The sequence below is a fragment of the Prionailurus bengalensis genome, chromosome C1 (assembly GCF_016509475.1).
Source record: "Prionailurus bengalensis isolate Pbe53 chromosome C1, Fcat_Pben_1.1_paternal_pri, whole genome shotgun sequence".
Lineage (NCBI taxonomy): Eukaryota > Metazoa > Chordata > Mammalia > Carnivora > Felidae > Prionailurus > Prionailurus bengalensis.
Window position 1 is genome coordinate 202,485,468 of NC_057345.1, and position 16,107 is coordinate 202,501,574.

Sequence of the window (16,107 nt, forward strand, 5' to 3'; positions counted from 1 at the left end):
CTATAATTTTAAAAGTTCAGTAAGTGATTCTGGCTCAGGTAGAACCATTGATCTTAGGCACAGTGACCCCGCTCTGTACATTTTGTCTCCCTGTGTCCTCTCCTGGCACCGGCTTCTGTCCCTGCATTGCTGGCTGTGGCCGATCCCTCGTGCTCCTGCGTTGGCCTGACGCATTCCCCGGGGCCCACCCAACACATTCCTCCTTCGCTCTAAACCCCTGTTTACGGCTCACTACCTCCAGGACGCAGCTCCTGACAAAACGGTCCAGATTTTCAGCCTCCTGTGTAATCCAAGTCCCGCCCTCCTCCGTAAAATCCATTTCTACAATTTTCCACACGCGTGTGTTTCTGTTGGCATCTCTGCGAGGGCGATTGATTTTCACCGTAAGTTCCCTGACCTTTTCGCTGCGGGCCACATGCTAAGGTGGCAGGGGCTGCCTCTGTTCCCACAGTGTGACCTGTATGGCTGGGAAGTGGGACAAGAGGGGGCTCTGGGCAGACGTAAGTGTGAGACAGAGAGACAGGCGGCAGGTGGCATAACAGAGGGGGCTGAGGGCGGACGAGAGGAGGGTCTTCGTGGCCCTTCGTTGGCCTGGCGCGTTTGAAGAAACAGCCTGCGGGAGATCAGATTTGCACCCTGCCGCCTGTGAAGACACGACTGGGCACAAACTCAGCTCAGTGTGAGGAAATACGCCTTGGCTGGCGGAGCGCTTCTGGTGGGCCGGTGAGGGCTTCCCGGTACGAAGACTGTCATTGACCCATTACAGACCTTTTAAACCTGGTGTTCTCTTTAAAACAACTTGAAACAAACCGACTTTATTCTTCTCTTTAAAAATACCTGTGAAAGCATAGATGTGTAAGTGACTGCTATGTGCATGTGTAGAGAGCAAGCTACATATATTTTTTTTTCTTAAACGTAGGAAAGGTGGTGCTCAAGGCAGAGGAGCCGGCGGGACTTTGATGGGAAATGTGCTGCCTGTCTCTGCACCCGCTGCAAGCCTGGGCCCGTGTGACAAGGTCAGATCCGTCACTGGGGTCTAGCGGGGGAGTTCCTCAGCCTCTCGGAGCCTCAGTTTCCCCAAATACTCGACCCGTGTCATGGGTATGTGCGGTGTGTGTATATGGTATGTGTGTGTATATGGTATGTGTGTGTGTGTGTGTGTGTGTGTGTGTGATGTGTGTGTCTCAGGGTGGGAAAACTGATTGTGAGTAGGGAGGCTGCAGAAAAAGCCGACACGGAAACCCTGTTAAACTGAGAGCTGAAAGATGATCCCGACTGACCCTGTTTTCGGCAGATACATGGAACTAAGTCTAAAGCTAATTAGAGGCAAATTTCAGAGCAAGAGTAGTTCTTCAGGCTCCCAATTTAGTGTCTTTTCCTGATCATTTCATCCCTGTGGTTCCAGCCTCGCTCGGGAAGGCCAAACACTCCCCTTTAATCACAGGGCTCATGAATGCCACCAGGAGCCAGCTGCCACCCAGCCCCGGGGACCTGTGAGGACAGACCCAGGGGGCAGGGGACTCTAAAGGCAGAGTCCAGGGAAGCACAGCTGGGGCTACACTGGGCCTCTGGCATCCCCTCGTCCTGAAGTGCTTCCCAGCTCATCTTCCACAGCCTCCGGGAGGGCCGTCTCTCCACGGCAAGTCCCAAAGCAAGATCCGCTTTCCTCTTCTCGTAGCTGGCCCTTCCAGTCCCTCTAGGGGCATCTCTGCTGGAGCCCCGCCCTCCTCCTCTTCCTGAGGTCTTAGGCTCCCAGGCTCCCAGGGTGTCAGAATTTCCCTTCTATCTGTTGTTCCCTGGAACCGGAGTCTCTTATTCTCGTCAACAGGGGAGTCGACCTAAGAGCAGTGATCTCCTGAGACCAAGCTCCCAAGGCCGCAGGCGTGCACGGTTGTTCACCTGAATCACGGGCCCGTTTTGTCGGGGGCTCCCCCCGATGGGAAACACGCTTTGGGGCATCAGCAGGGGTGGGCATGGGGAGCAGTTTTCTAGGGCTTCTATTGGAGCTAAGGATCACTCCACCACGTGACTAGGGATATCGGCCAACCTCAGCTTTCCTTCCAAACTTTCTCCCAACTAGGCCCCCATGTGTCGCTTTCCCTTGCTGGGGTCCATAATTTCGTGTTTTCGTTCCTGTATTTCCAAAACATTTTACTTATTCATTAACTACATATACTTTTCCACATGAAAAGTGGGCACGGGCGAAGGAAGTCTTGTCCTGGTTGGATCCTACCTCGTAAGCCAGGTTTGCTTAAAGACCAATCAGTTACAGGCAGGTAAGTGTGTGTGTTTAGAACATGTACCTTTGCCGGAATGATCAGTTAACCAATTCCTGGACTTCACGGTGGCTTGGGAAAAGTTCAAGTAAAAAAAAAAAAAATGTCCTCCACACAAATGCCCAGCACCTCTGTGCTGTTAATAGTTAAAAAGACCTTCGTTATAGCCTTCGAAGATTTCAAGTTCCCGGACTCTAGTTTGTGACCATGGAAGGACCGTCAGGGAAAGTCAGCTGAAAGGGTGGGGCCCAAGAGGACCATTCCTGAATGTCAGGAGCTGGAGACTCGTCTGCTCATTAATCTATTTGAATGCATCCTGGGGGAGAATGGAGAGCCCGGTGCATCCCGTCCCAGAGCTCCCTGTCTGGAGAAGCTGTGGAAAATGGGAGGCTCTCATTCTGCCTTCAACCCATGGACTTACGTGTGGAGATTTCATACAAAAATCTGGATTTCTGGCTTCTTTGTAGGACGCCCAAAGGATGACCCCTCCTGAGCCCGCATTCCCATTCATACCCGAGGAAGTCTCCTCCTTCAGTGGGGCATGATCTTTGGTCTGCCTCTGCTCCCACTCTCCCTCCTGCAGCAGGCTTGGCGGCTTCTCTCCTGGGAGTCTCAGGTCTTCCATCCCGCCAGGGGCAGTTGATGGGGATGTCCAGAGTGGGGGCAGGAGAATACGAGCGGTGGAAACTTAGGAACATCAGAGTCAGATCAGAGACCTCATGGGATCTACCAGGAATGGGTTCGCTTCTAGAAACTGCTTCCTGCAACCAGAATTGTGAAAGCCTGCCGTGTAAGGCAAAAGGAAAACTACTGAGGCCTCCTTCCTTAAGGAATCTTCAAGAAGGGGAGGCCAGCTGTCTGCCATGATCACAGTGGAGTCTTGCTGTGCGGCAAGAATAATCCCTCCTAGTTCCTTGCAGCCCTAGGAGGCTTAGTCTGTAGGAAACGTTGAACTGTGCAGATGAGAATTTGCTCTGATTTCTTTAAAAAAAAAGCACACTGCTAACTAACCCTTGCTCCTTGGCTCTCTGTACCTTCTCCCCCATGGGTGCCCAGCTAAGAAAACAACTTCACGGATATAGATATATTTTTTTCTATAAAATGGAGTCGGTGCACAGCACTAGAGACTGAAGATGGGGCAGGCCATGTGCCCAAGATGCTCCCAGGGATGACGCTGAGCAGAAGGACAAGCGGGCATCTCTGCAGAGAAATCTCTCAGACAAAGCAGGTTGTGTTTCAGTGCAAGTACCCTCTGCATGGTCGCTGAAAAGAATGACTTAATTATCTAGGGAGGCAATATGGCTGACCTGCGACCATGGCCATACTAGGCTTTCTCAGAGCTACCAGCATCTGGGTGCAAGAGGGACAGTGAGGGATGTGTGGGGAGAGCATTGTGTGGGCGAGGGTGTCTGAGGGTCCCAGACTGGGGGGTAGCTTCATGACCGATGACATAAACTAAGAGACCTCCTGGGGCGGCTCCCCCGAAACGGGGAGGGCAATGTCGGGTCAAGGACTTCAGTTATTTTGAAATGAGACTGGGGTTTGAAAATACAAGGGGGGAGGGGGGAAAGAAAAATGAAAGAAAGAAGGCAGCTGAGAATAAGAATGTCATGTGGGCTGGTGAAAACAGAGCCCAGTGCTGAAGCGGGAGTGAAATAGGGCACTTTTTGTCCCCGGCCAGCGGCCCCCACACTCTCATCTCACTGAGATGTTTAGAACTAGCCCGAGGAGCTGTGACCAGACGGTTTGGTGTATATATGCTTTTTTGGGAGATTTTTTCCCCCCTCTTAGCTCAAATGAATGCACTCAGAGTGATGTGGATAAACCAATAGGCAGAGCACGCACCTGCCAAGTGTCCCCAAATACAAGTAGGGAGACCGGGGGAACCCACAGAGAGGTGGTTGACATTTCAGCATATGCTGTGTGCTTTTCAGGGGTTAGGACCTTTCTAGGTCTTTAGCTTGGGCTCGTGCCTCCTGGGCTGGCAGAGGCAGCTGAGCCCGACTCACCAGCAAGACGGGGCTCCTCTACATGGTGCTGCACAACTGGAGCAAGTGAGGCCCTGGGCACTTCCCAGGAGCCGTGGGAGGCAGGCTTCATTGCAAGTCCATTTACAGTACGGTTGCGGAAGTGGGGCCCAGAGATTTGAATTGATAAACTTGTCACACGACTGCCTGGGGCCAGGGCACACGCAGCCTTTCCATTTGTGAAGCAGGTTTTCGCTGGGCCTAACCCAAAAGCAGTGGATCGTCTGTGTTGAGAAATGCACTGGAAACCATCCTTCCGAAGTGTGAGTCCCCTGATAGGCCTAAAGCTGAGAAAGTCCTAAGGACTCTACGTGCTGCGGCCCCTCTTCCCGGGGATGAAGGCCAGAGCTTGAAAATCACTCTGGACTCAGGATGGGACACGAGGAGGTGGACTGTTGGAGGCTACAAGCATTTGACCTTTCACGCCCCATAGGCTGAAGTATGGATCAGGTGAGGCTCCACTCTGCTCACAGAGCCCATGATTTCAGATTTTCACATCTACCCGGAAGCTCTGTATGTCTTGGGAACCCAAGAATCACTCTGGAAAAAGTGGAAAAGAAGATGTCTGCCTTTTCTAGCCTGCTCTTCGATAAACAGACTTGGGAACTGTAAGAACCGGTCAGAATGCTGGGTCTAAGAGCTGTGTGACCTCAGGCAAGAGACTGGCCTCTTTGAGCTCAGTTTTGCCAGAAACATCAAGGGGTTGGATGCATGATCTCCAAGCAAGCTGACTGCAGTATTGTATAATTCTGTGTTCTGTGACCCCTGTCTTCCTTGGAAGGCTCTTCAATTATTATTTTTATTAGGATTGCCTTGGTTCACATTGATAATCACTTTTTATTATTACTTCTCAGACCAATGTGACTGATTGGAGCGCACAATTATGACAAGGACAGCAGCCAGGTGTGCTATAAGCAGTCATTGTTGAAGCAGAAATTCTATGGTCGCTGAAGTGGTTACTAAATGACCCCGCCCCCTGCCTCCCCATCCACTGTCCCTGAGGTAGGCCAGGCCTCAGGGCTCAGCCCGGTGACTTTTTCTCCTGGGTAGAGCAGGAGTCTGAGGTGAGCCCAGGCTGCATGAGGAGAGAGGCATGCCTTTGTCATTTTGGGGAAAAGTCTTACGTGGCCTATTCTTCGCTCGGGAAGATGGCAGCTCATTAAACTTTACACAAGTTTATTTTCTTTATTTTTTAAAGTTTATTTATTTTGAGAGACGGGGGGGGTCTCTATTTTATTTATTTTTTGAAGTTTATTTATTTTGAGAGAGGGAGAGAGGGCGAGAATCCCAAGCAGGTTCCATACTGTCAGTGCAGAGCCTGACGCAGGGCTCGAACTCCTAAACCGTGAGATCGTGACCTGAGCCGAAGTCAAGAGACGCTTAACCGACTGAGCCAACCAGGTACACCTACGCTTAGGTTTACTGCTGATTTGGGAGGACTTAAGGGGGTAGCACAGAATGGTGGAGAAGAGCACACACTCTTGAATCAGATGGCAGGATTGTATATTCCAGCTACTCTGCTTCGTTAGCTGTGCATCCCCAGAGAACTTACTTGCTTTCCTCACCTGTAAAATGGGTGTAATCCCAGGTCCTGTTTCACAAGGCTGTTGGAGGATTGAATTCATACACGTTAGAACAAGGCCTGGCGCACTGTGACAATTTTAAATTTTTTTGAATGTTTTTATTTATTTTTGAAGGAGAGAGAGAGACAGGGCATGAGCAGGGGAGGAGCAGAGAGAGAGGGAGACAGAATTCGAAGCAGGCTCCAGGCTCTGAGCCGTCAGCACAGAGACCGACGCGGGGCTCGAACCCACAAACTGTGAGATTGTGACCTGAGCCGAAGCCGGACGCTCAACCGACTGAGCCACCCAGGCGCCCCTCACTGTGACAATTTAAGACATATTCACCATTGCGATCTCTTCCACCACCTTGTTATACAAATAATAGGACTGAGTGGAGGTGGGGGGGGGGAGGAGAGAGAGAGAAAGAGAGAGAGAGAGAGAGAGAGAGAGAGAACACAACCTAAGCAGGAGCACATGGCCAGTGGCAGCAGAGTTGGATGAACGCTTAACTCTCCTGATTCAGTGTTGCCCCTGAGGGTCATCCTACCTCCCTGGACTTCCTACAACATATCCCAAACGTCCCTCCTAAATGTCTAGTGCTGACCCCTGCCAGCAGCCCTGACCTCTCTGGTGCTTCCTGCACACGCTGAGCCTTCTCACCTCCCCATCTCTACCCTGGGATTTCCTTCTTGCGTTTCTCCCCCCTCTTTAGGGAACATGTCCACACCGCTCCTGGAGAGCGGGGACAGTTCCCAGACTCCGATGCAAGCCCCCTATAAACACATCCCTCATCGTCCATGCTTCTCATTGGGAAATGACATTGCCCCTGTGGTGTGGATTGTCTTTGCCTGGTCAATGCCACCTAGCCAGTCCCTGCTGCCAAGATCTTTGTAGGCAACCTCATTTTGGGGCTGAATACATTTTGTCCTTCCCCCTCTCTTGCCGGCAGCCTCCCTCCGAAGCCCCCACGTTTCAGCTGTTGGCCCTCGCTCTCCCCTTCCTCTGCTGCCGATGAGCCGGGCAGTGGTAGAACCCACTCTCTGTGTTCCTTCTCACACTGAACACCACGGCTCATTTTCTGATGAAAATCCAGCCAACAGTCCTCCTTCAGAAGCATAAATAGAAACTTCACCTCAATTACAAACAAATGAGGGAGCTCTGTGATTCCAGCACAGCGTTGTTCCTTACCAGAGGAAACATTTAAGATAGGTTGGAATTAAAATATTTTTCCCAGCACACAGCTATGTGTTGAACTCTTTTCCAGGAAGCGGGAGTAAAGAACTAAATTTTCATTCTCCCTTCTGGTTTTCAATTGCACAGGACATTTTCCAAACCCTTCTTCTTATAATTGGAATCATGTCATGGCCTCTCTCCAAATGGTTTGCGATAGTTTGTTTTTATTCATGTAAATGTTGCATGCAAATTTCAGTTAGGTAAGAAATGATGGTAGTAAGGAACGGTAAGTCTCATAAATATGTTTATTTCAGTATATGAAAAATGAGATATTTTATTTGCTTATTATTTTTTATCTTTTTAATGTTTATTTATTTGTGAGAGGGAGACAGAGCATGAGCAGGAGAGGGGCAGAGAGAGAGGGAGACACAGGATCGGAAGCAGGCTCCAGGCTCAGAGCTGCCAGCATAGAACCCAACGTGGGGCTCATACTCATGAACTGTGAGATCATGACCTGAGCCAAAGTCGGATGCTCACCTGACCGAGCCGCCCAGGTGCCCCCCCAAAACATGAGGTAATATTTTAAAAGCAGCAAATTAGTAGGTCAACCTCAGAGCAGAACCCGAGACTTCTCTGATGACCAGTTAAGCATTCTACTCTCTAGGGTCCCCTGGCTGCTCTGTGACCTTGGCGAGACCCTTAATCACTTAAGGACCTCATTTCTTCATCAGTAAATGAGGTTGATGACACCTGCCCTTCTGATTTCCCAAAGCAACTATAAAGATAAAATGAAATAGACTGCAAAGCATAAAGCACTAGACAGAGTATAAATCACAGTTGTGACTTTAAATTATGTCTGAAATTTCATGACTTCATCTTCGCAGGACGTCTCTGTGGGGGAAATCTGAGACACCGGTTCTATTGCCCTGTTTCTCATCAGCCCTTGAACCTGCCCACCTGCGTGCTTCCTTCTGTTCTCTCTGCCACTGCTGACACAGGTTCGTGACCTGCCACCACTGGGCGACATTATTTCTCCCCACATTCTTTGCCATGTGCTTGCAAGTATTTTCATTTGATTCGGGAGCTCTGAGCCTCACCCTTTTGCCTCCTCATTCCTGCCCTCTCAAAAGGCTTTACCTTTGAACCTGGACTCTGCTACCCTCCCTGATTTTTCCCATTTATGGGATGGCTGGTCCCGTTTCCTCTGACATAACTCTTTCCTTTAGTAGGTCCTTGTTATCTCAGCTGCTTGCTTATTTGTGTGACTTCCCCACCCCAGGACGGGCTCCACCTGCCTCCTTTCCTCTCCCATGCTGACCACGGCCCCCATTTCATCCTGCTGGTGACAAGTCCTAGCCAAAGCGCAGTAGGCCAAGGCTGTGGGCCCCACGTCCTCCCCGGGCCTTGATCCTGGGGAAGCCACCAGGAAGGAAGGGGCCCATCTGTGGTTTTCTCTCCCCCTTCTTTCCAGTGTAACCTGTCAGCGTGTTAGGAGAGAATCCAGGCCTCTGCCAGAAGGACAAATAAAGGAAAACACCAGGCTGTACCTTCCTTTGGAGAGGACTGGAAGAATTGGGATCAGAAGGGACTTGGGCACCAGCTGGTTCGGCCCCTCATTTCACAGGCAAGGAAGAAGAGGCGAGGAGGGAAATGGTCGCTGAGGTCTCTGTGCCTGGCCTGTGGTGGGAACTGGGTACCATCCTGGTCTGAGCTGTTCAGTCAGGGATGAGGGAACATTTATTGTATTGACTAGATAAGCATCGCTAACTGCTGATGAACTGAGACTCTCCCATACCGTCTTTGACTGAATTTCCTTCCCCTCCAAAAGCAATCAGACGTCTCCCTGGACGTCAAGCTTCTGACCTATCCATGCATAGGTCTCAAACTTGTATCGGAAGGATTTCCAAACCTAGGGAATCCCTTACCCTGAGGCTGCTCCTTTCTGCTGTTCCATAGCTCTCTCTGAGGATCTCAAGTGTGGACAGTGTAGCCAGATAAGATAGCTTCTTCCCTGCAGGGCCTAAAGACCCTTTCACCACTTAGGACAGACAAAAGCAGTTCTCAGTGTTTTCAGTCAGCGGAGCGCCTCCAGAAGTGAAAAGGAACCTCTTTTCCCATAAAAAAGATTTGGACTCCTTTGTTTATAATGCATATGCTGCTATTATGAATTGACTGGAAGGGCCAGGAGGCACCATGAGTTACCTGGGAAGTTCCTTTTTATTTTGCTTTTCATTTCATGAACCCTTACCTTCTTCCTCAGGAGAAGAGTGTCCCAAAAAGGATGAGGGCCAGAGATGTCCTGGGACAGGCTGAGAAATTGCTATGAAAATAACTAATGATCAATGACTCAACTCGTACCTTTTGAGGACCATGTATCAGTTACTACCGCAAAACAAACCAGTCCAAAACCTAGTGACTTAAAACGAAAACTACCTTAATGCACATTATTCTGCGGGTCAGGGATTTGGGCAGGGCTCAGCGGAGTGGCTTATCTCCATGTCATGTGGTGTCCCCGGGGACAGCCCATTTGGGGAGGGAGGATTCAAAATGGCTCTACTTACAGGTCTGGGGCCCTGGGGCTGGCTGTTGGCTGAGCTGTCCAGTTCTCCATGTAGCCTCTTTCTCTAGCAGGAAAGCCTGGGCTTCTTTACCCATTGGCTGAGTTTAAAGGAAAGCTACCATGTGCAAGGGCTTACCGTGTCTCTGCTGTGTCACATTTGATGATGTCTCTTGGTCAAAGTCAACGACACGGTTAAGCTCAAGTCAGAATGAGAGGGACAAGGAGACACGATCCATTGAGGACCATATGCCAGACCTAGGGGACACAGACGGTTAACAAATATCTTCTTGGGACAGAGACTGTAGCTATGTAGATCATGTACCCTCTACCCCAGCTGACAAGACTCTGTGAATCTCATCAGATTCACCCCCTTCTTTCACCCTATGTGTTCACATTTCAGATGACTTCTCTCCACCCAGGACTAGAGGAGGTTGCTTCATTCCTAACACATGTCAGCAAGCATGAATAGCAAGGAACTCTGACCCTTTAGTGTAGATTTAATAAACACTGCCCTTCTCAAAATAATGTCCACATTTTCCGTTAGTGGGGATGGCCTGTTAAGAAGCTCAGGGTGGGGCACAGCGATGTGGGCACCTGGCTAGGCCCTGGCTTCAAGGGTGAGGATATCAGGGAAATAGTATTGAAATCCTCTGGTCAAATGGAGAAGGTCATTGTCCTTGGGTTGCCAAGGCAGAGTGATTCCAAGTGTGATCTGAGAGTTCGTCCTCCTGGGACATGTGATTCAACTGTGCTTGCTAACTTTGGGGAAATTACTCACCTTCCGCAGTTTTCACGTATGGAAGATGGAAACAATGCATATCAATCTATCCATGAAGACTGTTTTGGAGATCAAGTGGTAATGCACGTCAAGTGCACTGGTGGGTAGTGAAGGCTCACAAGCTGAACTATTTGGATAGGTGCTAACACACATTTATTTACCCCACATCTTCACCACTACCCCTCAGCAGTGGAATCCATAAATATGAATTTCCTGGTGCGGAAGAATAGAACAAAGGGAAGAAAAAAGGGAGGGAAGGGATGAGAAGGCGATGTAAGAGAGATGAAATAAAGGGGTGAGAAGATAAAAAGGAGACAAAGGAGAAGAAGGGGAGGGCAGAGACAGACAAATGAACCGGCAAGACTGAAAACACACATACTTGAAGACCAGAGATCATTTTCCGAGAAGGAGTCACATCCCTGGGGTTACCCAAAGCTCACTTGGCTCCTGGCAAACTTAAAATATTTGCCAGTGGGAGAGGTGGAAGGGCGTGTGTCAGAGAGTAAATGGAGTTTGCCACCCAAGGTGTCTGTACCAACTTGGACGGGATCACATGGAAAACAGGCAAGGGAGTAGGGGCGGGGGGAAGGGAAATATTTCTCAGAGCGAGGCTGACTGGTTGGCTGGGAATTCAACCATGAGACCTGGCCTATTGGCAAGTCTGCGAATAATACATACAGCTTCCCCCTACATTTCCAGCTCCTGAAGGAAAAACAGAGCGGCCCAACAACCTACGCACTTTTCCAGACCAATTCTCCTTCGGTTGAACCCTCCTCCTTTGCCCCCCTTTGGCCCCTTCTTTCCCCCTGGGAACCCCAAGCTCTGGTATTGGTGGAAAGTGAATTTCTTGGAAAGGATGGATGAGCAGGAGCAGAGTGACCTGAGGGTCACATCCCGGGTCCAAACTCCATTCTCTGCCATAGGCGACTCCAGGGCTGGGACTGCAGACTTTCATCTGTATGTAGATGGAAGAACTAAGTAATGACATGACTCCAGACAGGATATAGTTGGTGTCTTTCTCCAATTTATGGAACCCAAGACTTGGGATGGTATAAAGGGCTCCCTTTGGCAAAAGGGGCCATGAGAAATCTCTCTGGCCATCAGCACCTCCAGACCTCCCATTCTGGCCAAGGTCCTTGGCCACAATGCAGGCTCAGCCATTTGAGAAGGACCACCTTCCAAAATTGTGTGATAACATGTTTCTTCCTTTAACATATAAGTATCTTTTGACTCAAAAAGATTTGGGATTAAGGGTAAGCATTTTATATAGTAAGTTTACATCACTAATATTTTAATGTTTAGAAGTCTGCATTTTTGGTATTTCATGTTCTTATCATGTTAAAAAAAAGTTAGTCTACTAGGGTACAGGTCAATCTTGTAACTCCAATTTTTGATAAGTAACTGAATGATTAGGCATGAGTTTAGGTTGAAATCTTAGTTTATATTGTATTCAAATGATTAAGGAAACTTAAGAATCCCTGTCTTTAGAAGGTTAGTGTATTAAATTTGTAAGAATCATTTAAGCAATTGAGAACATTTATCAGACACATTCTTTTAAGTAAAAGCAAATATGAAATTTATCAATGCAGTGCAAAATGTTCTTCTTAATAAGTTTGTAACTGGGACCAAACATTAATCAAAGCTCCTTATAAAGTGATAGTCAGACTCACCAGCTCCATAATCAGAATTATAAGATTTCTAAGTTGAAAGTAATGGATTAAAGGAGAACTAGATTTTTTCATGTGGAATCTTAATTAATAGAACATTTAAAATTAATTTGAAAGTGACCTCTGGATAAGTTTTCTGCTCATAAAATCTACTTGAAGAACATAAAAGACATCACATTAAAATTATTTTGATCAGGATGATTACTAGCATATGGGCTTTCTGTTGCTGTGTGAAAAATTACCTCAAATTGAGCAGCTTAAATGAATACCCACTATTTATTATCTCACAGTTTTCATGGAGCAGTAGACCAGGCACAGCATAACAGGGTCCTTTGCTCAAGAATGCATCATTCCTTGCAGCTGTAGGACTCATAGTGCCTTGCTTCTTCACGGCCAGCGAGAGAAACCATCTTTGACTTATAGATCTTGTTTTAATTTTTTTTTTCAACATTTATTTATTTTTGGGACAGAGAGAGACAGAGCATGAATGGGGGAGGGGCAGAGAGAGAGGGAGACACAGAATCGGAAACAGGCTCCAGGCTCTGAGCCATCAGCCCAGAGCCTGACGCGGGGCTCGAACTCGCGGACCGCGAGATCGTGACCTGGCTGAAGTCGGACGCTTAACCGACTGCGCCACCCAGGCGCCCCTAGATCTTGTTTTAAAGAATTCATCTGATTAGGTCAGGCCCAACCAGCCTAGTCTTTCTTGTAATTAACTCAAAGTCAGCTGTTTAAGAGCCTTGATTGCATCTGTGAAAGTCCAGTCACTTTTTTAAAAACATTTTTTTAAATGTTTACTTACTTTTGAGAGACAGAGAGAGACAAAGCGCAAGTAGGGTGGGGCGGAGAGAGAGAGAGGGAGACACAGAATCCGAAGCAGGGTCCAGAGTCTGAACTGCCAGCACAGACCCCGATGTGGGACTCGAACTCATAACTGTGAGATCATGACCTGAGCTGAAGCGGATGCTTAACTGACCGAGCCACCCAGGCGCCCCTAAAGTCCATTCACTTTTGCTATATAATGTAACCTAAGTACTGACGTGCCATCATATTCACAGATTTGGCACACCACCAGTTTGTCTATACTGGGGGAGTGAGAGCGTTAAGGGCGCTCATGGATTCTGCTTGCCACACTTCATAACGGTATCTTCCTTCTATTTAAAAACATAGACCCTAGGGCATCGCTTCTACCACTGTCACTTCTTCCTCACCTCCCCTCTCCTCAGTCCCGTCACTCAGGGTATGGCCGATGCTGTGTCCCCACCATCTCTTGAACCCTGTCCCTTCTCCAGAACCACTGCTTTCACCCTGGTTCACTAGGCCCTTCTCTTTTGCTGGCCGGTCATAGCTGCCACCGCCCTGGCTTCCTTGTCTCCCGTCCTGTGCCCTCAATTTCTTCTCTATCCTGCAGTCAGAAGAATCTTTCTCTTAAAAAAAATTATTTTAGAGAGAAAGTGCAGGTGGGGGAGAGGGGCAGAGGGAGAGAGAGAGAGAGAGAGGGAGAGAGAGAATCTTAATCAGTCCCCATGCAGAGCAGGGCTGGATCCCATGACCCTGGGTTCATGACCGGAGCTGAAATCAAGAGTCAGATACTCAACCAACTGAGCCACTCCCGCGCCTCTAGAAGAATCTTTCTTACATGCAAATCTGATCATACCGTTTCTCCGCTTATAACCCACGGCCCAGTGGATACATTTCAAACCCCTTACTTGCATGTTCTTCTCCATTTAGCCCCTCAGCCTGTCTCTCGCTCCATCCCGCTTTGATCTCTCCAGGAGTTCCTGCTCCCCGCTCATTTACTGGGCTCCTATCGTCCTAAATTGCTACGTGCCATTCAACAGACCAAAACTTCTTCTCACCCCAGTGCTTGTCCTCAGGACTCTCTGTGCCAGGTGGTTCTGTCCCCCAACGTCCATCTGGTAGACCTACAAGGACTTGGCATACGGTTCAGCTTCTCTCTGAGGGCTTCCCTACCCTCACCGGTGGCCTTGACCACTCCCCTTTCTTGCCCCTGTCTGCCATAGTATATATGGACATTACAACTCTGTTAACGCTTTACTGCACACATGTAAATTTGTCTTTCCTTCATTCTCTTAGACAGCAAGATCCTTGGAGACAGAAACAATTTCGTGTTTATTGTGCTAGCCATAGTTACTGGCACAGTGTTAAGAGTATAATAGACAGCTTGTGCTTTTTAATAAAGGAAAGAAACAGGAAGTAAATGAATGCTTCGATTCTCAGAACCTCAGTTTTCTTAATGGAGGTAATATTATCTATTATGTAGGGTTAATGCCAGGACTGGGGTTGTCATAGATCTGCCTTTTCACCAGTATAGCTCCGGGGAAATCAGGATGGCTAGAAAATCGCCTCCAATAGTATGAACCAAACCCTTGAGACTTTTATAGTCTGGTTTGGAATGATAAAGTGGCAGACCTGTGACAGTGTGACAATAGCCTCCTTCATGATAATGAGATGCAGTTCTGGTGGCCATGAGACTGAGCCCCACAGACCTCCTACGACAGGGATCTCAACTGACAGAAGAACTCAGATGCTTGCTCTAAAATCCATCACTGTGTTTGCTCCAAGGCCACCCCTCCCACTGGCTGCTCCCCACTAATGATTGAGTGCACTGGGGATATTAAGGCAGATCGATTTCTAGGAGTCACAGGACTGCTCTGTCAGCTCATTTGGGCTTAGTGATTCCCTGACGGCTTTGCCAAACCTTCCTTAGACTTCAGAGCAGTCTAGGGCATTCAACCCAGTGCTCCCTCCCTTTCTCCTTCACACAGGGTTAGATTTGTTCTGTAGGCTGAAGGCTCTCCCAGCCTTGTCCGGGTCTTTGCTGATTTCCTCTCACACATGCATTTCCCCTCATAAAATCCTTGCACATTTGATCTTGTCTTGGTATCTTCTCCTTGGAGGAGCCAGACCAGAAAAAGCAGTATACTATAAGGATATTTTTATTTTCTACGACTTAACAAATAGCAGTGGCACAAAGTGTCATTCTGTCTTAACCATGGTCTGGGGAAATGAGGAAAGGAGCTTTTGTCCTTACTTGAGATAGAGACTTAAAAAGAGGAGCCCTGGAGGGCAGGTCCATAGTGGTCATGCAAGTCATTGAGGAGAGTCGGGCAGGAGGGACACAGGACAGTGCCAGGACTGGATGCTTTTCCTCAGCCGGAAAATTGTCTTAGAGAGCTCATTTCTACCCCTACCTAAGCAAGCTGTGTTCCCTAACCCTCACATACACAAGTGCACACACACAAACACACATGCACATGAATACACATGCATTCATACACACAAACATATGTACAGACACAAACATATATGATGCACACACATACACAAACACACATAAGTACACACTCACACACACACACACACACACACACACACTCCCCTTGAATCACTCATGGTCCAAGTAGGAGAGTGTAATAGTACAGGAAGAATTCAAGAAAGGAGGTATTTACAGAGCTCTTGGCACGATTTTTAAAAAGTGGCAAGACTGGGGAGCCTGGGTGGTTCCATCAGTTAAGCATGCAACTCTTAATTTCAGCTCAAGTCATGATCTCAGGGTTATGAGATCAAGCCCCATGTCAGGATCCCTACTGGGCATGGAGCCTGCTTAAGATTCTCTCTCTCCCTCTCTCTCTGCCCCTCCCCTGCTCTCTTTCTCTCTCTCTCTCAAAAAAAAAATGGTGAGAAATAGTGCGGTATCCTATAGGCTAGTCATATCCAGGAGGCTTGAAGGAATAAGAGGGAGGTGGGCAATTACTGGAAGACAGAAGAAAAATAGCTTTATAGGAATTATGGTCTTTAATGGAGAAATACAGGCATACACAACATTAAATATCCCAGTATCACTCTGCTCTGTCCTTCCGATCTCTTGCTGGTACTCCTTATCCGCCAGATCCAACCAGAGACCAGCAAGCCCGAAGTAATTGATGGAGCCCATACATCTGAGTACATATAATGCAAAGTAGAAAAGAATGGGCAGTGCGTATGGAGCATAAATGGCAGATATATCTCGCTCACCCCAAATAAACGTGCAAAACGTCAGA